This window comes from Rhinopithecus bieti, unplaced genomic scaffold, assembly GCF_001698545.2.
Source record: "Rhinopithecus bieti isolate Rb0 unplaced genomic scaffold, ASM169854v2 scaffold_23816, whole genome shotgun sequence".
NCBI lineage: Eukaryota > Metazoa > Chordata > Mammalia > Primates > Cercopithecidae > Rhinopithecus > Rhinopithecus bieti.
In genome coordinates this window covers 1,270,028-1,291,368 of record NW_016811019.1, presented here as the reverse complement: position 1 = coordinate 1,291,368, position 21,341 = coordinate 1,270,028, and the positions used below count along the sequence as shown (strand labels likewise).

At 43.1% G+C, this 21,341-nt stretch overlaps 1 protein-coding gene across 1 annotated transcript in view; it reads left to right on the top strand.

Moving 5' to 3' along the window:
* The first annotated feature begins 7,756 nt into the window (after nt 1-7,756).
* The window catches only part of ITSN2 (intersectin 2), a 152,851-nt gene continuing 139,266 nt past the window's right edge, over nt 7,757-21,341 (top strand). The window contains 1 exon segment of the mRNA XM_017893367.1: nt 7,757-7,841. The gene's annotated coding sequence lies outside the window, so the exon portion shown is untranslated.

Genomic DNA, 21,341 nt, shown 5'->3' with positions numbered 1-21,341 from the left:
GCTATCTTGTTTATTCCTATATCCTCTTTGCTTAGCACAGTCTTAGGCATATGAAAGGCACACAATAAATATTTTTGATGAGCAAATGAATAACAAAAGATAAATAAGACTCAACCCATGTTTTCTGGTAAGCAGAGAATAAAACAATTTGTGTGATGAGACAATAACTAAATGATGATTTAAAAACAACCATCTTTTGAATATTTTATATAAAAATTTATATGAATTGATAAAATAAGAATACCATAAAACATAAATGGACAGTGTCTTAATCTTTTCAGGCTGATATAATAGAATGCTATAAACTGCATAACTTCTAAACAACAGAAACGTATTTCTCACAGTTCTGGAGCCTGGGAAATCCAAGATCATGGCATGAGCAAATTCAGTGTCTGGTGCTGGCCTACTTTCTGTTTCATAGATGTTCGCCCACCTCAGCCTCCCAAAGTGCTGGGATACAGGCCTGAGCCACCGCACCCAGCCTCCCTGGGGTCTCTTTTAAAGGGCACCCATCCTATTTGTGATTAGGTGATCTAATCACCTCTCAAAGGCCTCACCTCCCAATACTATCATCTAGAGGGTTAGGATTTCAACATGTGAATTTTGGGGGGACACAACATTGACTCCATAGAAGATGGAGAATGTGAATACTTCACAGAGGAAAATAATTTCATCAATAAAAAAGCCCAGCACTTTGGGAGGCCAAGGTGGACAAATCACAAGGTCAGAAGTTCAAGACCGGCCGGGCGCGGTGGCTCACGCCTGTAATCCCAGCTCTCAGGGAGGCAGAGGCGGGAGGATAGCTTGAGCCCAGGAGTTCGAGACCCGCCTGGGTAATACAGCGAGACCCCGTTCTCCACAAAAAAAAGGAAAAAAAAAAAAAAAAAGACAAAAAAAAAAAAAAAAAAAAGAAGTTCAAGACCAGCCTGACTAATATGGTGAAACACCATCTTTACTAAAAATACAAAAATTAGCCAGGCGTGGTGGTGGGCGCTTGTAGTCCCAACTACTTGGGAGGCTGAGGCAGGAGAATCGCTGGAACCTGGGAGGCGGAGGTTGCAGTGAGCCGAGATTGCACCACTGCACTCCAGCCTGGGTGACAGAGTGAGACTCTGTCTAAATAAATAAATAAATAAATAAGGCCGGGCGCAGTGGCTCACACCTGTAGTCCCAGCATTTTGGGAGGCTAAGGCGGGCAGGTCACCCGAGGTCAGGAGTTCAAGACCAGCCTGGCCAACATGGCAAAACCCTGTCTCTACTAAAAAATAAAGAAATTAGCCAGGCATGGTGGCAGGTGCCTGTAGTCCCAGCTACTCAGAAGGCTGAGGCAGCAAGAATTGCTTGAACCCAGGAGGTGGAGGTTGCAGTGAGTGGAGATTGAGCCACTGCACTTCAGCCTGGGGGACAGAGCGAGACTTTGTCTCAAAACAAACAAACAAACAAACAAACAAACAAACAAATAAAAGCCAAAACTATCCTGTTGAGGAATGGCTTCCAAGGTTAATTTGCAAGCAGTGTACTTTTTGTTCTTTCTTGCTCTCCTTCATGGTTCTACTAAATTAAACATCCTTAAACTATAGGCACAAGAAAAGGAAAAAAACATATCCACTCTATACATGCAACACAAAAAACAAAAACAGAAATGGCAAATAGCACCAAGCACCCAAATCCTAATCTCCGTCTGAGCCCCAATGCAGAAAACTCTCCTGATCTGGCCATTCCTCCCTAGGGCAGATGAGGATGTTAACCAGCTTGAGGATGCAGGGACCCACTTGGGGCAGTGATTTCATAGCTCTAAGTTTTAGATGTTTATCTTGTTTTCATGAGAGAAGTTAAGACACAGCAAGTGTCAAGTATGTCATTTAAACAATCAAAATGTGGCCTCACATTTGCCTGTGGCTTACCCTTGTAGATTGTTCTGTCCCCTGGCATTAGACCAAGGGCAGCTATTCCATTTCCATCTCCCTAGGGCCGTGGTAGAGGCAGTTAAGCAGTTACCTTTCTTAAATTTCATTGACTTAAGGACTGGGCATGGTGGCTCACATCTGTAACCCCTGCACTTTGGGAGGCCACAGTGGGACATTTCATTAGCTCAAGACATTATCTGGGAGAAGAAAATGTCAATATTACAAAAAAAAAAAAAAAAAAAAAAAAAAAAAAAAAAAAAAAAACAGCCTGGCCAGACCGGGCCAAGCAGTACAAAATGATCTGATTCATTGTATACTTTGAATTACAAAGCTGTTGCTACCTAACCCCAGAAAAGCATGGCCTATGTTTCTCTAATTAAATAAGGAAAATAAAATCACAACTAGGCATGGGAAAATTCTCCAAACACAAGGCAAAAACCTGATTTTACCTCTCTTTCTTCATACCAACCAAAGTGAGACAATCACAAACAGCACTTTACTGTAATTCCCGGGATTGTTATAAGGATTAAATGAAATAATGAAAGTACTCTGCCAAGTGCAAAATGCTACACTGATATTAGTTACGTTATTATAAGAAGGGAACTGGTATCACTCCAGGTTTGTGCTGCAGACAGCAACAATGACATAAGCAGACAGCTGGGCATATCTGCCAGACAGGAAGCATTTCTGACTCTTGAACACAGATTGAATTCCCTTTTGCTGAGCTACACCTGCCAGACTGGAAGCCCCTGGTGCTTTGGCGATGAATGAACACGTCCTGTCCAGGGACTTTAGGGCCTCGCCCAGTCTGGCCCTTGACTCCACCCTGCAGTGCTGGCCTAGGCCCAAGTCTGGGCTAACTTCCCCCTTCAGTTTGCCTGGTACTGCCTTTCCGGTACCATCAGGCCTCAAGCCAGAGTCTCAAGTTATGCACAACATAAGTGGCCCAATAATGAGAACACTCTTTCCTTCCATGCCAGGGCTGGGAATTTCCCTTCTCTCCTCTTTCCCCTGAAGTCACTCCTATTTCCACTTCTCTGCTTTTCTTCTGCCCCGGACTCCACAAGGGGATCTGTAAGGTCAAGAAGCTAAGAAAAGATCCAAGGACCAATTTTGTCCCATTCACCATTCCTGTGAATCGAGTCTCCACTGCTCCTCACATGTGCTCACTCCTCACGAAGTCCTTGTTTCTAGTGGCCAGAACATGGTAGGGTCTTTTAAAAATTGTTAATTAATTAATTTAAAAAATATATAACTCATACGTACTGCTGTTCACATGGAACTCTTCCCCACTTCGGCCTTCAAAGTTCCCATCTGAATATTTGCTACAACTGCCAAGATCTGCGCCTGCATTGGCTCCAAACAGGCCTGTGCCCCAGGCTTCAAGTCTCAGGGCAGAGCGTCTGCAGGGCTGGGAGCTTGGGGTTGGGGGGTTGAAAAATGGGGAATGGCTCCGTCTGCTCAATCCTTTTCCTCCCTCTTCCTCTGCTCCTCCAGCACCATCCATTTTCAGAGTTAGTTTGTTTGGCAGGTGGGCAATATTATCATATGGAAACTCGGATCCTCAGGAAAGCATGAAGAGTGCCCAAAATAATAAATATCTGGATAAATTAAGACTATTTTTGTTGCCTGTATCCTATTAATTTCTTTATAAATTATTTATTTAAAACTTGGCTTACGCCTGTAATCCCAGCACTTTGGGAGGCCGAGGCGGGCGGATCACCTGAGGTCAGGAGCTCAAGACCAGCCTGGCCAGCCCTTGTTTCTACTAAAAATACAAAAAATTAGCTGGGTGTGGTGGTGGGAGCCTGTAATCCCAGCTACTCAGGAGGATGAGGCAGGAGAATCGCTTGAACCTGGGAGGTGGAGGCTGCAGTGAGCCAAGATCGCACCATTGCACTCCAGCCTAGGCAACAAGAGCAAAACTCCATCTCAAAAAACAAAACTAAACAAAAACAAAACAAAAACAACCCCCCCACCAAAGTTATAGCATTGTCTTGGAGGTAAAAGCATAACATAAAATATGAGCTCCAGGTTCTCAAAGTCTTCCTACTCTATATGATAATGTATTTATCTTATGGGATGCTTGGAGTCTAGAACGGCTGCTTCTACCTATTCTATACTCCTTTACATTGCAGGCTTGTTTTGAGGGTAAACATGGTTGAAATGGGATACAGAATGGAATCTTTGAAAACTAACATAAGGGGAGATTGATAGAACATAAGATATATATGATTGAGGAGAAGGATCAATAATACACGGAAAAGAAAACAGATCGAGACTAAACGCTCCCAGGGCAAAAGCTAGGTCACCAGGAACAAGTCTAAGAATCTTGCCTAGATTGTGGCAGAGCTAGAGGAAGAGAAAAGTAACACGGTAGGACTTAGCTCCTCCAGGTATTTGATTTCCAGCTGGTGCCAGAAGTAAAGAAAAGGTGGTGGGATTTGGAGAATACTAAGGAGGAAATGTGCCGATAACTTCCAAGGGCTGCCCTATGAGAAGAGGAAGTCAAGGAACTGGGGTGGCGGCTGCATCATCTATAAGTGAATCATGAACACTGAGAGACACTAAGGATGATGAAGGTCCTGGGCAGACAGTACTGGCTGCTCCACGTGCAGAAATTCTTGATGAATATATTGAGTGCCCCGTAAGACGGTAAATGATAAGGATGAGGATAGAGGATGGGTGTTATAAGCCTCATAGGAGAAGGGGTTTTTGCATGTGGATGGAAAACTAGGATCTGGAAGCAGTCAAGGAGCAAGGAAAATGTTTCTTCAGCCACTTCCAAGGTCTGTGCTTCCCTCCTATATTCCATTCTTTATCTTGTTGAATAGAACTACCATTACCCAAAAACCTGAGAACTCTTTACTCCTTCTTCTCGTTCCTTATATCCAATCAAGACCAATCAAGACCAGCCTGACCAGCCCTTGTCTCTACTAAAAATACAAAAAATTAGCTGGGCATGGTGGTGGGAGCCTGTAATCCCAGCTACTCAGGAGGATGAGGCAGGAGAATCGCTTGATCCTGGGAGGCGGAGGTTGCAGTGAGCCAAGATCGCACCATTGCACTCCAGCACCAAATGCTTAATATTCAATCACCAAATCCAATCACCAAATGCTTAATATCCAATCACCAAATGCTTAATATTGCCCAAATTTATCCCTGAATTACACAGGGTGGGAGGTATGTGTGAGAGAGAAGATAGATAACTAGAGGTGCTTGTATTTTGGACTGTGATAGAGTAGAACAGGATGGACAAACTGGCCTCAAAGTTCCGAAGGGAACTCTGGGATACAGTTATTTTAGTGCTTGGGATACTGTAGGCATGCATTCAGGACCCTGATTTCCACCAGAGGTTGTTAGCTTTTTGGTAGGGAGGCTTTAAATTTAAAAAAAAATTTCTTTATAAGCATCTCTTTCTACAAATTCCATTTTTGTCCTGCCAAGGATTTGGCACCTCCTTGAGAAGGAAAGAGGACTCAAGGTGAATTGCACCAGGTCTGGAAACCCAAAACACAAATGACATTGGTCAAAGGATGGGAGAAAAATGAAGACTAGCTATGTGCCTTACAGGAATAAAAAATAGGTTTTACCTCTCAGGCCAACTCTCTGGAGCACTATGTTGTGAAGGATTCTGGGGCTTTGACTCTCAAACATGGGCTCCAAAAGGGCACATCAGTTAACCGGTGAAGTGTGCACTGCGATTGACGCCATGTGCTCAAGATTGCTATCCTTGGCCTGGGTAGTTTGTTTGCAGATGGGGACAGATTGGCTGGTCCCCAGCAAGTGAGGGGCCTCCTAGACTGATACAAGAGTCAGGCCTCTCTGTGTCACTGAGGCTCAGGACCTGTTTGTCAGGTCTTGGTCAGGTTCTAATCGAAGAGTTAGGAAAAACACTGAGTGTGAGAGCAGGAAAAGCCTGTTTATCATCATCGAAGTTTGGTCAATTCCTTGTGAGCTGGCTGGCCAGTTCAGATAGGCCTAGGTTTGGAGCCATTTCACCTTCACCTGCCTCAACAGGTAAGGAATGAAAGGATGCCATGGGGTAATTCGATCTACACAGATCAAATCATGGGGATATGAGTTTTGGACCCCGGACCAGCCCTCACCCTGCTTCTAAAAGCCAAAAGAAATCTTGGGTCTTAGCCGGGAGTGATGGCTCACACCTGTAATCCCAGCACTTTGGGAGGACGAGGTGGGCCGATCACCTGAGGTCAGGAATTGGAGACCAGCCTGGCCAACACGGTGAAACTCGTCTCTACTAAAAATACAAACAGCTGGGTGTGGTAGTGAGTGCCTGTAATCCCAGGTACTTGGAAGCTGAGGCAGGAGAATCGCTTGAACCTGGGAGGTGGAGGTTGCAGTGAGCACAGATCAATCGCACAGATCGTGCCACTGCACTCCAGCCTGGGCAATGGAGTGAGACTGTCTCAGGGGGAAAAAAAAAAATAGAAATCTTGGGTCTTATATCCAAAAATCTTGAGTCTTACATTTTGTTACGTTCTTTTTTTTTTTTTTTTTTTTAGACAGAGTTTTGCTCTTGTTGCCCAGGCTGGAGTGCAGTGGTGCAACCTCAGATCACTGCAACCTCTGCCTCTCAGGTTCAAGCGATTCTCCTGCCTCACTCAGCCTCCCCAGTAGCTGGGACTACAGGCGCCTGCCACCACGCCCGGCTAAATTTTGCATCTTAGTTTCACCACGTTGGTCAGGCTGGTCTCCAACTCCTGACCTCAGACGATCCAACCGCCTCGGTCTCCCAAAGTGCCGGGATTACAAGCGTGAGCCACTGGGCCCAGCCGACATTTGGTTACGCTCATTAGGAAACACTAACTCCTCCCTCACCCAAATCAAAAGAAAGCCTTTCCCTTAAAGGAGCTTCTTGTCAAGGGCAAGCCTTTGGGATACGGTGGCGACTTGAGTTGAAGCCTGGTCTTTTGTGAGGAGACGAAGAACCGGGAGGGGAGAAAAGAGACAAATTCTGAGTTTGAGCTTGGCCTTTCCCTTGGCGAGCGGTGGGGAGGAAAGTTTAGCTTCGTCGTGCTAGGGTCTATGGGGACAGAGTCTTCCTACTGTGTGACTAGCGTGGAGGATGCTCCTTGTGGGCGCTCCGCGTGTGTTACGGCGGAGGGCGAGGAATGGTAAATGGATGACAGAGGGTATGGTTAAGTCCTCCAGGTCCCAGAGAAGGGTTCAAGAGGCCTGTAACAGACCCATGGGCAAGGGTGGGATCGACCTCCTTCCCACCTTCCACCCCCCAATTCCCAGAGAATTTGTGCCCCCACATCAGTGGAGAAAACTTCGGCGAGTGAGAAGGTTCCAGGGAGAGCCCCGTGGCGGGGTGCAACAGCGATGTGGCAGGCATTGCTTGGGACTTTCCAAAACCCCAGGGTCTGCCGTGGCAGGAAAAGCACCACCCAAGTTCAACATGTCACCTCGCAGAGGAGGAGCCAGGTGGGTCTCCGCAGCTCCAGGAAGGGCTGCCCGGTCTGGGGCTTTGGGGCCTCCCCGAGGGCAGAGAGGAGCGCTTCGGACCCGACAGATTCGGAGCAGACTTTCAGGGTTCAGTGCCCCGGAACTCCGGGGGTGAGGAGCCACGCCCGGGCAGTTTCGGGCTCCGGAGGGTGAGGAGTCGGTGCCCGGCAGCGGGCGGGCCGTCAGCTGCCCGGCCCGGCGCCTACCTCCCCGCCCCCCGGCTTCCTGCGGAGGCCGCGGCCGCCATGTTGTCGTGGGGCTGAGGCGGCGCCCGCGGAGCCCTGAGCGGCTGTGACAGGCTACGCAACAGGTTCGCTGGCGGCGGCCTGACGACCAAGCCGGCTGCAGCGGCGGCGACGGCGGCAGAGCAGGGTCTCCCGGCGCCTGCCCGCGCCCAGACTGCCGGTGCTGAGGAGCGCGGAGTCGTGCCGTGACGTGCGGGAGGTGCGGCGAGGGCGCCAGGTGGGTGAAGCCGCTAGCTGGGCTGCCGGAAGGCGCGGGGCAGGTGCGGGCGCCGCGCCCGCTGCCGGGAGGCTCCCCCGACCGGGCTGAGGCGGCTGCACCCTCCGCACGACTGGGACGGGTCCTCGGGAGCACTGGCGGCCCCGAGCTAGGCCCCTGGCGGGCTCGGCCGTGCCGGGCGGAAACCTCCGGCCCCGGGTTCCTTCCCCTGCCGCCCGGCCGGGGCGGACGCCGTGGGGGCCTGGGCTGGGCTGCCCCTTCCTTGCGGCCGAGCCCGGGTCCCCGACCGCGGCCTCGTCTGGCAGGTGGCGGACGCCGGCAAGGGTCGGGGGGCGGCGTGGCCCCCTCACTTTCGGGGTGCAAGCAGAAGAGAGCTCTGGGGGCACCCGCACGCCTCCTCGCGGACCCATTTTATTTTCGCGGAGTTGGTTTTCCTTCCTGGCAAGGATTAGTGCGGAATGTCAGGTGAGCCGCATCCCAGTGCGTCAAAGTAGCCCGAGTCACGAGAGGACAGTGGGCGGATGCTTGGCGTCCACCGCTCGCGTTCCTCCGGAGTTGGAAATGTTAAATTTACCTTCGGCGTTATTGACTTGCAGGATATACAGGAAGCACCGAGAGATGTAATCTCTCAGGCCAGATAAAAGTTTATTTTTATTTTTATTTTTTTAAAGACGTCTGCATATGCATAGTGAGTGGGTAAACCGAGGCTGAAACTGCAGATGGCTTTGCATCCTGTAGAAAGATGCTCCATTTGAATTTATTAATTATGCGCTTTGTCGCTCCAGAATTACCAATGGCAAGTGTGCTTTATTTGAAACTTGTGTTAATACCGAAATAGGAATATGTTTTGATGAAGCCAACCCCTTTATGATAGGAATTAAGGTTAGCACAGAAATGACTTGCTTTGCTCTGTGCTTCTAGTTTGTTTCACTGGTGTTTGTTTGCTTATTCAGAAATAGGCAAGGTGTGACTTGAAATTTTATATTGTTAGCTCAGTTTAGGTAGCATAAGCTCTTATAGGTTAAAGCTTCTTAAGCGTTTCGAAAAATTGCCTCTCTCCCTGTGCTGGTGTGCTATGTTGTTAATCAGTGATAAAACCTAAAAGCTACCTAGAAACATCGCATAAAACATTTACACGAATTAGTAATGACGTCCTTCAAAATTTAAAGATACTGACAACTCTGATGTGTTTACTTTGAGCTTTTTTTGGCCGTGCCTGTCAGTCTCTTGTAATTACAAAAGTAAATAAAGTGGATTTATTTTATGTTTTTGAAAACGTGGAAAAAATGTTCATTGCTGCTATTTTAATGTAGTATTTATAAGCAGTTGAAAAGCTTGCATTTTTTCGCCCTTCCATGTATTTATAACTATTCCCTGTGCCCACCTTTATAATGAAAGGTAAACTCGTCCGAGAAAACTTGACCTGTACAGAATTATTAAGCAGGGAGGTACCATTGTTCAGTACCTCTCAAGGCTAAAATCTTGATTTCTCCTGAATATGAGGAGGTGTGTTAGGCATGTTCTGGGGATTGGATTAATAGTGTTAAAAAATTTGTATTTTCACAAAAATAGCATGTATCCGTCACCCAAACTCAGCAGCTTTCAAGACGCTTTTCTTTGTTGTTGTTTTTTTCTTTCTTATTTTAAAAAATCATTTAACCTTATGTGGTTAGTGTATCTTTTTTAAAGAGTGGGAAATTTCATATGTAACCTTAGGATTTTTAGTTTTAATGTAGAGTTTCACAAATTTCCATCTTTAGTAAGACAGAAGGATCACATGTTGGCTGTCTCCTTCAACTATACTTTGTTCAGTATAAAATATGTTTACCATGGTTGTCATTTATCGAACACGTAACTGCATGTTGGACTCTATGCTAAGTGTTTTACATAATCGTTTAAAGCTTACTAAGGCCCTAGGAGTAATTATTATCCTCCCATCAAAAAGATAAGTGAAATGTTAACCTGAAGTTTGACTACTTTAGGTCTCTGAGCTAGTAAGTACAATAGCCAGGTTTCAAACTAAGAGCCTTTTAACTTCAGCACCTGTGCCTTATCTGGTATAGTCATCTTGGTTCATAAATTTAAAAAAGAGTTATATAGGTCGGGCACGGTGGCTCACGCCTGTAATCCCAGCAGTTTGGGAGGTTGAGGCGGGCAGATCACAAGGTCAGGAGTTTGAGACCGGCCAAGATGGTGAAACCCCGTCTCTACTAAAAGATACAAAAAATTAGCCAGGCGTGGTGGAGCGCACCTGTAGTCCCAGCCACTCAAGAGGCTGAGGCAGGAGAATCGTTGAACCTGGGAGGCGGAGGTTGCGGTGAGCTGAGGTCGTGCCACTGCGCTACAGCCTGAGCAAGAGCATTCAGTCTCAAAAAAAAAAGAGTTACATGGCATTCAGTAAAAAAAAATGTGTTGAGTGAATGAGTGAAAGTACATATTAGTCCATTAGGTAGCATTTTTACATATTATATTTACTTGCAAAACATATTACCAAGTTGCAGAAATGACTCAGAATAAACGAATTACATTACCAAAAATGTGATATATTTATTACCATCTAACGTGCATTTTCTTTTCTTTTTTTGGATTCAAGTTTTTTTAGTACCTTACTTATTTATGGAAAACATTTGTAAAAAACTGTTTTTGAAGAAAGGCAGACTTTCCTGTGCGCCGATTTTTTTTTAATTAAAATTATTAAAAAATTACTTCTTAAAAAAAACAAAAAATGGGATACACGTGCAGAACGTGCGGGTTTGTTGCATAGGTATACGTGTGCCATGGTGGTTTGCTGCACCTATTGACCCGTCCTCTAAGTCCCCTTCCCTCATTTCCCCCCCACAACAGATCTTGGTGTGTGTTGTGCCCCTCTCTGTGTCCATGTGTTCTCAATGTTCAGCTCCCACATATGAGTGAGAACATGCAGGTGTTTGGTTTTCTGTTCCTGTGTTAGCTTGCTGAAGATGATGGCTTCCAGTTTCATCCGTGTCTCTGCAAAGGACATGATCTTATTCCTTTTTATGTCCCCATAGTATTCCATGGTGCGTAGTATCACATTTTCTTTATCCAGTCTATCATTTATGGGCATTTGGGTTGGTTTGGTGTCTTTGCTATTGTAAATAGTGCTGCAATAAACATCCATGTGCATGTGTCTTTATAGTAGAATGATTTATATTCCTTTGGGTATATACCCATTAATGAGATTGCTGGGTCGAATGGTATTTCTGGTTCTAGATCCTTGAGGAATCACCGTACTATTTTCCACTGTGGTTGAAGCAATTTACATTCCCAGCAACAGCGTAAAAGCATTCCGTTTCACCGCAGCCTCACCAGCATCTATTGTTTCCTGACTTTTTAATAATCACCATTCTGACTGGCATGAAATGGTATCTCATTGTGTGTGTGTGTGTGTTTTCTTTTTTTTTTTTTTTTTTTTGAGACGGAGTCTCACTTTTGTTGCCCAGTCTGTAGTGCAATGGCACGATCCCGGCTCACTGCAACCTCCGCCTCCTGGGCTCAAGCGATTCTTCTGCCTCAGCCTCCCGAGTAACTGGGATTACAGACGCCCGCCACCACGCCCTGCCAATTTTTGTCTTAGTAGAGACAGGGTTTCGCCATGTTGGCCAGGCGGGTCTCAAACCCCTAACCTCAGCTGAGCCACCCGCCTCGGCCTCCCAAAGTGCTAGGATTACAGGCTTGAGCACTCCCAAAGTGCTAGGATTACAGGCTTGAGCCACATGCCCGGCCATCATTGTGGTTTTGATTTGCATTTCTCTGATGATCAGTGATGTTGAGCTTTTTTTTCATATGTTTGTTGGCCTCGAAAATGTCTTCTTTTGAGAAGTGTCTATTCATATCCTTCGCCCACTTTTTGATGGGGTTGTTTTTTTTCTTGTAGATTTGTTTAAGTTTCTTGTAAATTCTGGATATTAGACCTTTGTCAGATGGGTAGATTGCAAAAATTTTCTCCCATTCTGTAGGTTGCCTGTTCACTCTGGTGATATATTTTTTTGTTTGTTTGTTTGAGACAGAGTCTTGCTCTGTCTCCCAGGCTGGAGTGCCGTGGTGCAATCTTGGCTCACCACAATCTCTGCCTACCAGGTACAAGCAATTCTCTTGCCTCAGCCTCCCGAGTAGCTGGGATTATAGGCATGTGCTACCACGCCAAACTTTTTTTTTTTTTTGAGACGAAGTCTTGCTCTTGTCCCTCAAGCTGGAGTGCAATGTTGCGCGATCTCAGCTCACTGCAACCTCCGCCTCCCAGGTTCAAACGATTCTCCTGCCTCAGCCTCCCGAGTAGCTGGGATTACAGGCACCTGCCGCCATGCCCGGCTAATTTTTGTATTTTTAGCAGAGACGGGGTTTCATCATGTCCAGGCTGGTCTCAAACTCCTGACCTCAGGTGATCCGCCTGCCTTGGCCTCCCAAAGTGCTGGGATTACAGGCGTGAGTCACCATGCCTGGCCTTTTTGTATTTTTTTTTTTTTTAGTAGAGACAGGGTTTCACCATGCAGGCCAGGCTGGCCTGGAATTCCTGACCTCAGGTGATCCTCCCACCTCAGGCTCCTGTAGTGCTGGGATTATAGGCGTGAGCCACCGCGCTGGCCTGATGATAGTTTCTTTTGCTGTGCTGAAGCTCTTTAGTTTAATTAGATCCGATTTGTCAATTTTGGCTTTTGTTGCAATTGCTTTTGACATTTTTGTCATGAAGTCTTTGTCCTTGCCTGTGTCCTGAATGGTATTGCCTAGGTTTTCTTCTAGGATTTTATGGTTTTGGGTTTTACATTTAAGTCTTTAATTCATCTCAAGTTAATTTTTGTATAAGGTGTGAGGAAGCGGTCCAGTTTCAGTTTTCTGCATATGGCTAGCCAGTGTTCCCAACAACATTTACAGAATAGGAGATCCTTTCCCCATTGCTTGTTTTTGTCTTGTTTGTCGAAGATCAGATGGTTGTAGATGTGTGGTGGTATTTCTGAGGTCTCTGTTCTGCTCCATTGGCCTATACGTCTGCTTTGGTACCAATGCCATGCTGTTTTGGTTACTGTGTGCTGATTTTTTTTTTTTTTTTTTTTTGTTTTTTTAGACGGAGTCTTCGCTCTGTCACCCCGGCGGAGTGCAGCGGCGGGATCTCAGCTCACTGCAAAGCTCGCCTTCCAGGATTTTACGCCATATCTCCTGCTTCAGCCTCCCGGAGTAGCTGGGACTACGAGGTGCCCGCCACCACGCCGGCTAGTTTTTGTATTTATTCAGTAGAGACGGAGGTTTCACCCGTTGTTTAGCCAGGAATGTCTCCGATGCTCCTGAACCTCGTTGATACCGGCCGTCTTGGCCTCCCAAAGTGCTGGGATTACAGGCTTGAGCCACCGCGCCCTGCCTGTATGCTGATTTTAAAGGCAGAATTCCGAGTGTGAAGTAGAAAAATAAGAATGTTTATAATTAATTCTGTAAGTGGATAGATCTAAAGTTGAAGGTACATCAGAAATACTGTATTTTTTACTTGAGTTCATTTTTTGGATTTTGTAACATCCTACCGCTGTAGAGCGCCGACACTAATGTTAGAGTTCTCTTGGGTAAAGTGTGAATATAGGTATTCTTGAGGAGGAGGAAACTGAACTGGTCTTAAAGGATCTGAGAGCAAAGAGGAAGTGGGAGAGGAAGGGAGGAAACTGAACAGAATTAGGACAGTTGCAAGAAATATGTATTTTCACAGCTCCAAGAGGGCAGCATATTTCATTTGCAGACTGTATAGTGTTATTTCAAGAGGTTCATTTAAAATATAACTTCATAGATACATCAGGACATTAAATGATTTATTTACTTGTGGAGCTATTCAGCAGTGGATTATGGTAGACATTTAGTGGATTAGGGGACTATTACCAGACGGTAAACACTCGTTTTATTTAACTGTTTCATATTCTTTAGATCATTTTCTTCACAAATGCATATTCCTTTTAGATAAAGTATATGTGATTTTAATACAAATTTCATTTATTTTCATCATAACTATAGAAGATAAGAGTACAGCCTCTGAAGTTAGACCTCCTGCTCCCAGCTCTGACACCAAATAACTATATAATCTTGGGAAAGTTACTTTAATTCTCTTCAGTTTCTGTTTCCTCATGTGTGAAATAGGGAAATATTACCTAGCTCCTAGTGTTGTTATATGTAATCTAAAGTGCTTATTAGCACAGTGACTTCTGCTTAGTGTAAGTGCTTAATGTTGCCTATTATTTTAACTTGGTTCAGTGAGAAATTTCAAACTAACCTAACATAGTTCTTATTTTGGTCTTTGTTTTACCCTGTGACTGGAAAGGAAAATAGCCTTTTGCCCTTAATTTTAATCTTACCATCGGAATAATCTATATAAGAGGGCTGGAAAGTAGGGTAGAACAGACCCACAATCCCATTGGGCTCAATTTCCAAATTTGTTTTTAACATTCCCAAGGAGCCTATGAAAATGTTTAGTGAGGCCTTCTTTAAAGTGTAATTTATCTTGGGCCAGCCCCACAGTTGGTAATGGCCCTGGGCCTGAGACCCTTCCAGGGTGGGCCTGGTGATGGTATCAGTGATAACGAGGTAACCATGATAACTTGTAATGACTTGTAGTGTAGGGCTTGGCACTTAGTAAATATTGATGATGGATGGCTGCTGTTTTCATTTTTCATAATGATAAATATGCACATTTATATCAAAATGTAAGTTTTAAATTATAAGAATATAAGCAGCTTCCATGTTATTATGTGGTCTAACTGAACTTGATCACAAAGTAGCTTTATTGGGATTTAATTCACGTATCGTATGAATTTGATTTTAAGTGGAAGCATGATACTTGGCTTAGTATATTCTTTTATTTTGAACATTCATTTTAGTTTTTTTCAGTAATTACTAATGCTGAATTCAGTAATTACTAATACCATATCTTTGTAATTAAAGCATTTCCCGCATTTACTGTTATTTCCTTATGATAGATTCCCAGAAATGAAATTATTGCTTTATAGGATATGAATATTGGTAGGACTCTTGATATATGTTTTCAGAGTGCCTTCCGAAGAGTTATACCAATATGTACTCCCATGGGCTATGCCTGCAAGCACCCAGTTTCATTCACCTTTGCTAGCCCTGGATATTGGCCAGTGTTTTGTTTTGTTTTTGAGACAGGGTCTGGCTCTGTTGCCCAGGCTGGAGTGCAGTGGCGGGATCTCAGCTCACTGCAACCTCCTTCTCTTGGGCTCCAGCCATCCTGCCACCTCAGCCTCCCGCTGGGACCAACTAATTTTTTTGTAGTTTTTATTGAGGCAGGTTTACACCATGTTTCCCAGACTGGCCTCGATCTCCTGAGTTCAGACGATTCGCCCCTGCTCAGCCTCCCAAAGTGCTGGGATTACAGGCATGAGCCACTGTGCCTAGCCTCGTTTTCCTAATTATTAATGATGTTAACATTTATTAACTACTTTTATTTCTTCTGTTTCTTCTTTCGTAGATTATTTGAGGTTTTAGTGTTTTCATTATCTATTTTAATAGCCCTGTGTACATTAAAATATTAACTGCTTGTGTGTTGTGATTTTCCCCATTTGTTTACCTTTTAAGTTTGTTTTCAAGGAAATTTTAAATATTATATAGATGATATAGAATCTGTTTATTCTTTCTTTTGTTTTCTTGTATGGCTTCAAAACTTAAAAGTTGTCTTTGTTTCAAAGAGGCGATATTTTACTTGAAAGTGAAGCATCTAGCTGAATTTCTTTCCCTCTGTACTTTTTATTCATGCCACGTAAATAGTTTTACTGTAATATTTAGTCTTGATATGAGACAGATGACAATAGGCTAAATAGTCAGGTCCCCTTCCACCCCTTATAGAAATGCAGGCTGAGTCACAAGCTATTCTTAGGTATTTTTATCCCCCTTTGTGTGGGTGAGTAGTCTTGTTCAGAGTTGTTGACTATTCTTCAAAAATTAGTTTTGATTTAAGTCTTCAATAGAATTTGAGTACTAACCACTTCAGTATTAGTTTACTATTCCTGTTTTATGTCTCCTGGCTTATTGGTTGATCTTTTGAAGGCTAAACTTAACATTTATAAAAATCTGAGCTTATAATTTGTGCATAAAAATCTATATGGAGGTTGTTAAATTGCAGAACTAGAATTAAGAACTAAGTTTGTATGAGAAGTTATCTTCTTTGAGGCTTTTAGGTCTTAATGCTTTGTATATTTGGGACCCTAAGCCTCTAGATAGAAATGATAACTTTTTTCTCAAATATTGATTACAGTGAGAAAAGCATATCCCTTTATTAATAATTGGTTCAACTCTAATTTGTTTCAGTAAAACAAGTTGATTAGTGATTGTAATTAAAATAATGTTGAAATGATTGTTGTAATAATCATTATTTATGGACACCTTCTATGTGCCAGATGTTTTCCAGATGTGATATCTAGGCCTTAAAATAACCTGGCATTTAGGTACAATTACAGTAGTACTTGCTTATCTGCAAGGATAGATTCCAAAACCCCTAGTGAATGCCTGAAACCGTGGATAGTACAGAAACCTATATACACTATGTCTTTTCCTGTATATACGTACCTATGATAAAGTTTAATTTATAAATTAGGCACAGTAAGAGATTAATAATAACAATAAAATTGAACAATTATAACAATATGCTGTTAACAATTTCACAGATATAAGACTTGTTCTTACTGTAGATCTTAGCAACCTCAGCATACAATTTTTTCCTTTCCGTATTGAGAACTTTCACCTTTTCACTTAAACGACGTCGCTTCTCCTTGGCATATCTGAATTGCCAGCCTCACTACTCTTGCACTTTGGGGTCATTATTAATAAAATAAGGGTTACTTGAACACAAGCACTGTGATACTGTGACAGTCGATCTGATAACTGAGACAGCTGCTAAGTGACTAACGGGCAGGCAGCATAGACACAGTGGATACACCCTGAACAAAGGGATGATTTTCGTCCTGGTTGGGACAGAGGAGGGCAATGCAAGATTTTACCATGCTGCTCAGGATGGTGCACAATTAAAAATTTATAAAGTGTTTATTTCTGGAATTATCCACTTTATATTTTCAGACCGTGGTCAACCACAGGTACCTGAAACTTCAGAAAGTGAAACTACAGATAAGGGGGTCTACTGTATCCACATTACTTGGTTAGGAAATTGAACCTGTGTCATGTGGAAGTCCACAGAGCTAGGAAGTACTTGCACTGGGATTCAAACTCAAGTTCCTCGGTTTGTTTGCCTTCTGTGCAGTTGAAAGGATGCTAACCTGTGCTTATTAAAGAATATTTTAGTGCCTATCACGTGGCTGACTGCTGGGCACTAGGTATTTGAAGTTAAAGAGCCATTCAGGAGCTCACAGTCTAATAGAAGTGGGGCAGGCATGAAAATAAAAGTAACAATACTAGCTGGTGTGTAGTTTAATGAGATAATATGAGATGAAATGGACTGTGGCAAAGGAAGCTATCATTAGTGGAAGTGTCGCTCAGAAGGTAGGTGGTTCCACAGGTGCAAAGAGAGGGGGCATGGGAATAAGATCAAATGGAGGTGGAGGTGGGGAGGTTGAAATACCTGGAAAGGTAGGCAGAAGGTAGAGCCTAAAACACCTTGTGTGTCATTTGAATAGATAAAAAACAGCTTTATTGAGATATGTATTACAAAGTTCACCCTTTTAAAGTTTATTTTATTTTATTTTATTTTATTTTATTTTATTTTATTTTTTGAGACGGAGTCTCGCTCTGTCACCCAGGCTGGAGTGCAGTGGCCAGATCTCAGCTCACTGCAAGCTCCGCCTCCCGGGTTCACGCCATTCTCCTGCCTCAGCCTCCCGAGTAGCTGGGACTACAGGCGCCGCCACCTCGCCCGGCTAGTTTTTTTTTGTATTTTAGTAGAGACGGGGTTTCACCGTGTTAGCCAGGATGGTCTCGATCTCCTGACCTCGTGATCCGCCAGTCTCAGCCTCCCAAAGTGCTGGGATTACAGGCTTGAGCCACCGCGCCCGGCGTTTAAAGTTTATAGTTCAGTGTTTTTTAGTATATTCACAGACTTGCGCAACCAGTATCACTATCTAATTTTAGAACATTTTCATCGTTCTTAAAAGAACCTCCTATATCCAATGGCAGTCACTTTCCATCTCCAACACCCCTAGCTCTAGGTAGCCACTAGTCTACTTTCTGTGTCTATGAAATTGCCTATCTTAGACATTTCGTATAAATGGAATTATACAATATATGGTCTTTTGCGACTCACTTCTTTTACTTACCATAGTGTTTTCAAGATTCATCAATGTTATAGCATGGATCAATACTTCATTCCTTTTTATGGCCAAATAATAATTTATGGATTATATGGATATACCACATTTTGTTTATTCATTCATCTGTATTTGATGGACATTTGCTTCCACTTGGTTGTTTCCACTTTTTGGCTGTTATGAATAATGCTGCTGTGAGCATTTGTATACAGGTTTTGAGACACGTTTTTATTTATTTTGGGCTCATACTTAGGGGTGGAATTGCTGACTTACATGGTAACCTGTGTTTAACATTTTGAGGAAATTCTGAATTGTTTTCCAAAGCAGTTGATCTATTTTATATTCCCCTCTAGCGAGGTATGTGGGTTCCAGTTTACGTTGTTCATTTTATGCTATTGGTGAGCCATTACTCAGAATCACAGTGGAAAAATTGTTGAAAATTATTGGCTTAGATTCATGCTTGCTCAGTATTGTCCAAGACACACACTAGATCAGAAGCTTTTCCTAATGGATAATGAACCAGAAAAACAAGTTGTCCCTCATTCCTCAGGGGTTATTGTTATTCCATTCCCATAACCTCTGATATTTATGTATTAGAATAGGCTGCCTACCAATAATCTGAGTTACTAAGGAGTACTGAAATTTAGTATTCACAAACTAAAATTAGCCGGCTTCTAGAACTTACTGAGGGCTCTAGTTTAGTTTTCTTCTAAGAAATCTGTCAGCTATACCATGCTTTGGCAGCACTAGAAAATTAATCCTATGCATGCCCACACTCAGAAGATATTATTTTCACTGCATCAGTGATGGTGTCTCAAATTGGCTGTGGTTCCAATTGATGTTATTTTTGGATGAATATAATTGTAGAATTAATGTTACATTTAAATTTTTGTGGACCGTTTTGCTCTTGTGTACTTGTTACATTGCTACAATTCTTCATTAGGGAGTTATTTGTGTACTAGAAAATGGGAGGAGGTAGGAAGGTTAGATCTCTTGTCCTACTTAGGTGGGTGATGGTTAGAATAGTTTGGGAGTGAGGCTGCTGTTCTGCCTATGGAGTAGCCATTCTTTTATTCCTTTAAAAAAATAGTTTGGGAATGAATGGATTACATAATTGGAAGGGTCTTTCCCACTTCATTATCTTTTTTTAAGAATGAGGGTTTGTGTATGTTATTAAACATTTAAGCTATGGAATGCATGAATTGTCTGAAAGTCTACAGTTGGCTTTGGAGGTGTGAAACCTTCAGAATTATGTGCCAGACTTTGTACATTTGTGTTTTTCCAGGGAGAACAACCGTAGGTTTTATCAGATTAAAAAAAAAAAAAGTCCATGACCATCCAAATTAAAGAATTCAGGTTGATGAAAAGAATTTGTAAATTTATGGTTCGAAATCTTTTGGGGAAGTGAGACCTTGCTTTGGTTAGGTGGTGGTGTGAGTGAAGGATGTTTTCTGGGTATGCTATTGGTTTTAGTGTAACAAATTCTGTGTTACAATATCTCTTATTTTATTTTTTCCTGGTAATTTTTTTCCCTGTTAGATTTTGGAGTTTGCTTTAAACAAATCCTCATTGCATGTTGATGATGGTGGTGGTGGTGATGATGATGATGATGATGATGATGATTGTTGTAGGGACAGAGTCTATGTTGTTCAGACTGGTCTTAAACTCCTGAGCTCAAGCTGTCGTCCTGCCTTGGCCTCCAAGAATGCTGGGATTACAGGTGTGAGCCACTGCAACTGGCCCACATTTATTATTATTTTATGTTTACTTTCTTGGATGTTTCTTTTGATGTTATGTTCAAAAGTGCTATCTTTGCGCAGTGATAGTATGCTTTATTTGTAGTAATTGAAGTATATTGGTAATTTAAAAAAATTTTAATTGGCTTGATAGCATAGGAAAATGGACGAATGCTTTTCTGCCCATTAGCTGCTACTTGGGATTTCTTTACTCTTTTGTTCTGTTAGCCTTTTGGTTGAGATCTGAAACTGCCAATCACAGATAAAAGTTATTCACATGCAGGCCCTTATGGGGTGTGGTATCAGCTTAGATGCCAGGCTCTTTCTGCCCCTGCAGTAGGGTGTGTTTGTTGTAGTGTACTTTTCCTCTGTAGTTTTTAGCACAAGATGTAGCATGACTGGATTTGAGATGAAGTGGTAATTTCAGTTAAATGCTTTTAGTAAAAGAGACTTGTTATTTATTATCATTTATAATAGACTGAAAAATAGACAAGGGCTGCTGGGTTCTGTGGCTCATGCCTGTAATCCTAGCACTTTGGGAGGCTGAGGCGGGCGGGTTACTTGAGGTCAGGAGTTCGAGACCAGCCTGGCCAACATGGTGAAATCTTGTCTCTACTTAAATGTCTCTACTGAAAGTACAAAAAATTAGTCAGGCGTGGTGGTGGGCACCTCCCTAGACCTACTTGGGAGGCTGAGACAGGGGAATCACTTGAACCCAGGAGGCGGAGGTTGCAGTGAGCCGATATTGCGCCACTGCACTCCAGCCTGGGCAATAGAGTGAAACTCTGTCGCAAAAAAAAAAAAAAAAAAACCATAGTGTTTGAAAACTAGTTGTAAGTTTACCATAGACTTCTCTTTACTGAAGAGTAAGATCTTTACTAAGATCTTAGTATTTGTTTTTTACTTTTAGTTTTTATTTATTTTTATAGATACAGAGTCTCACTGTTGTCCAGCTGGAGTTCAGTCTCATGTTCATAGCTCACTGTAATCTTGAACTCTTGGGTTCCAGTGATCCTCCCACCTCAGTCTCCTGAGTAGTTAGGACTGTAGATGCACACCACCCACCATACCCAGCTAATTTTAAAATTATTGGTAGAGATGGGGGTCTCACTACATTCCTAGGCTGGTCTTGAACTCCTGGCCTCAAACGATCCTCTTGTGTTGGCCTCCCAAAAGCGCTGGGATTACAAGCATTAGCCTCTGTGTTTAGCCTTGTCTGTTTTTAATCACTTAACATTTTGGTATATGTGGTTCATGTAAGTTAAAAAAAAAAAAAAGGAATACCCAAATTTGCATTCAAATTCTGAAATTTTTTTTTTTTTTTGAGATGGAGTTTCGCTCTTCTTGCCTGGGGTGGAGTGCAATGGCACGATCTTGGCTCACCTCAACCTGCGACTCCCGGGTTCAAGCGATTTTCCTGCCTCAGCCTACCGAGTAGCTGGGATTACAGGCATGCACCACCACGCCCGGCTAATTTTGTATTTTCAGTAGGGATGGGGTTTCTC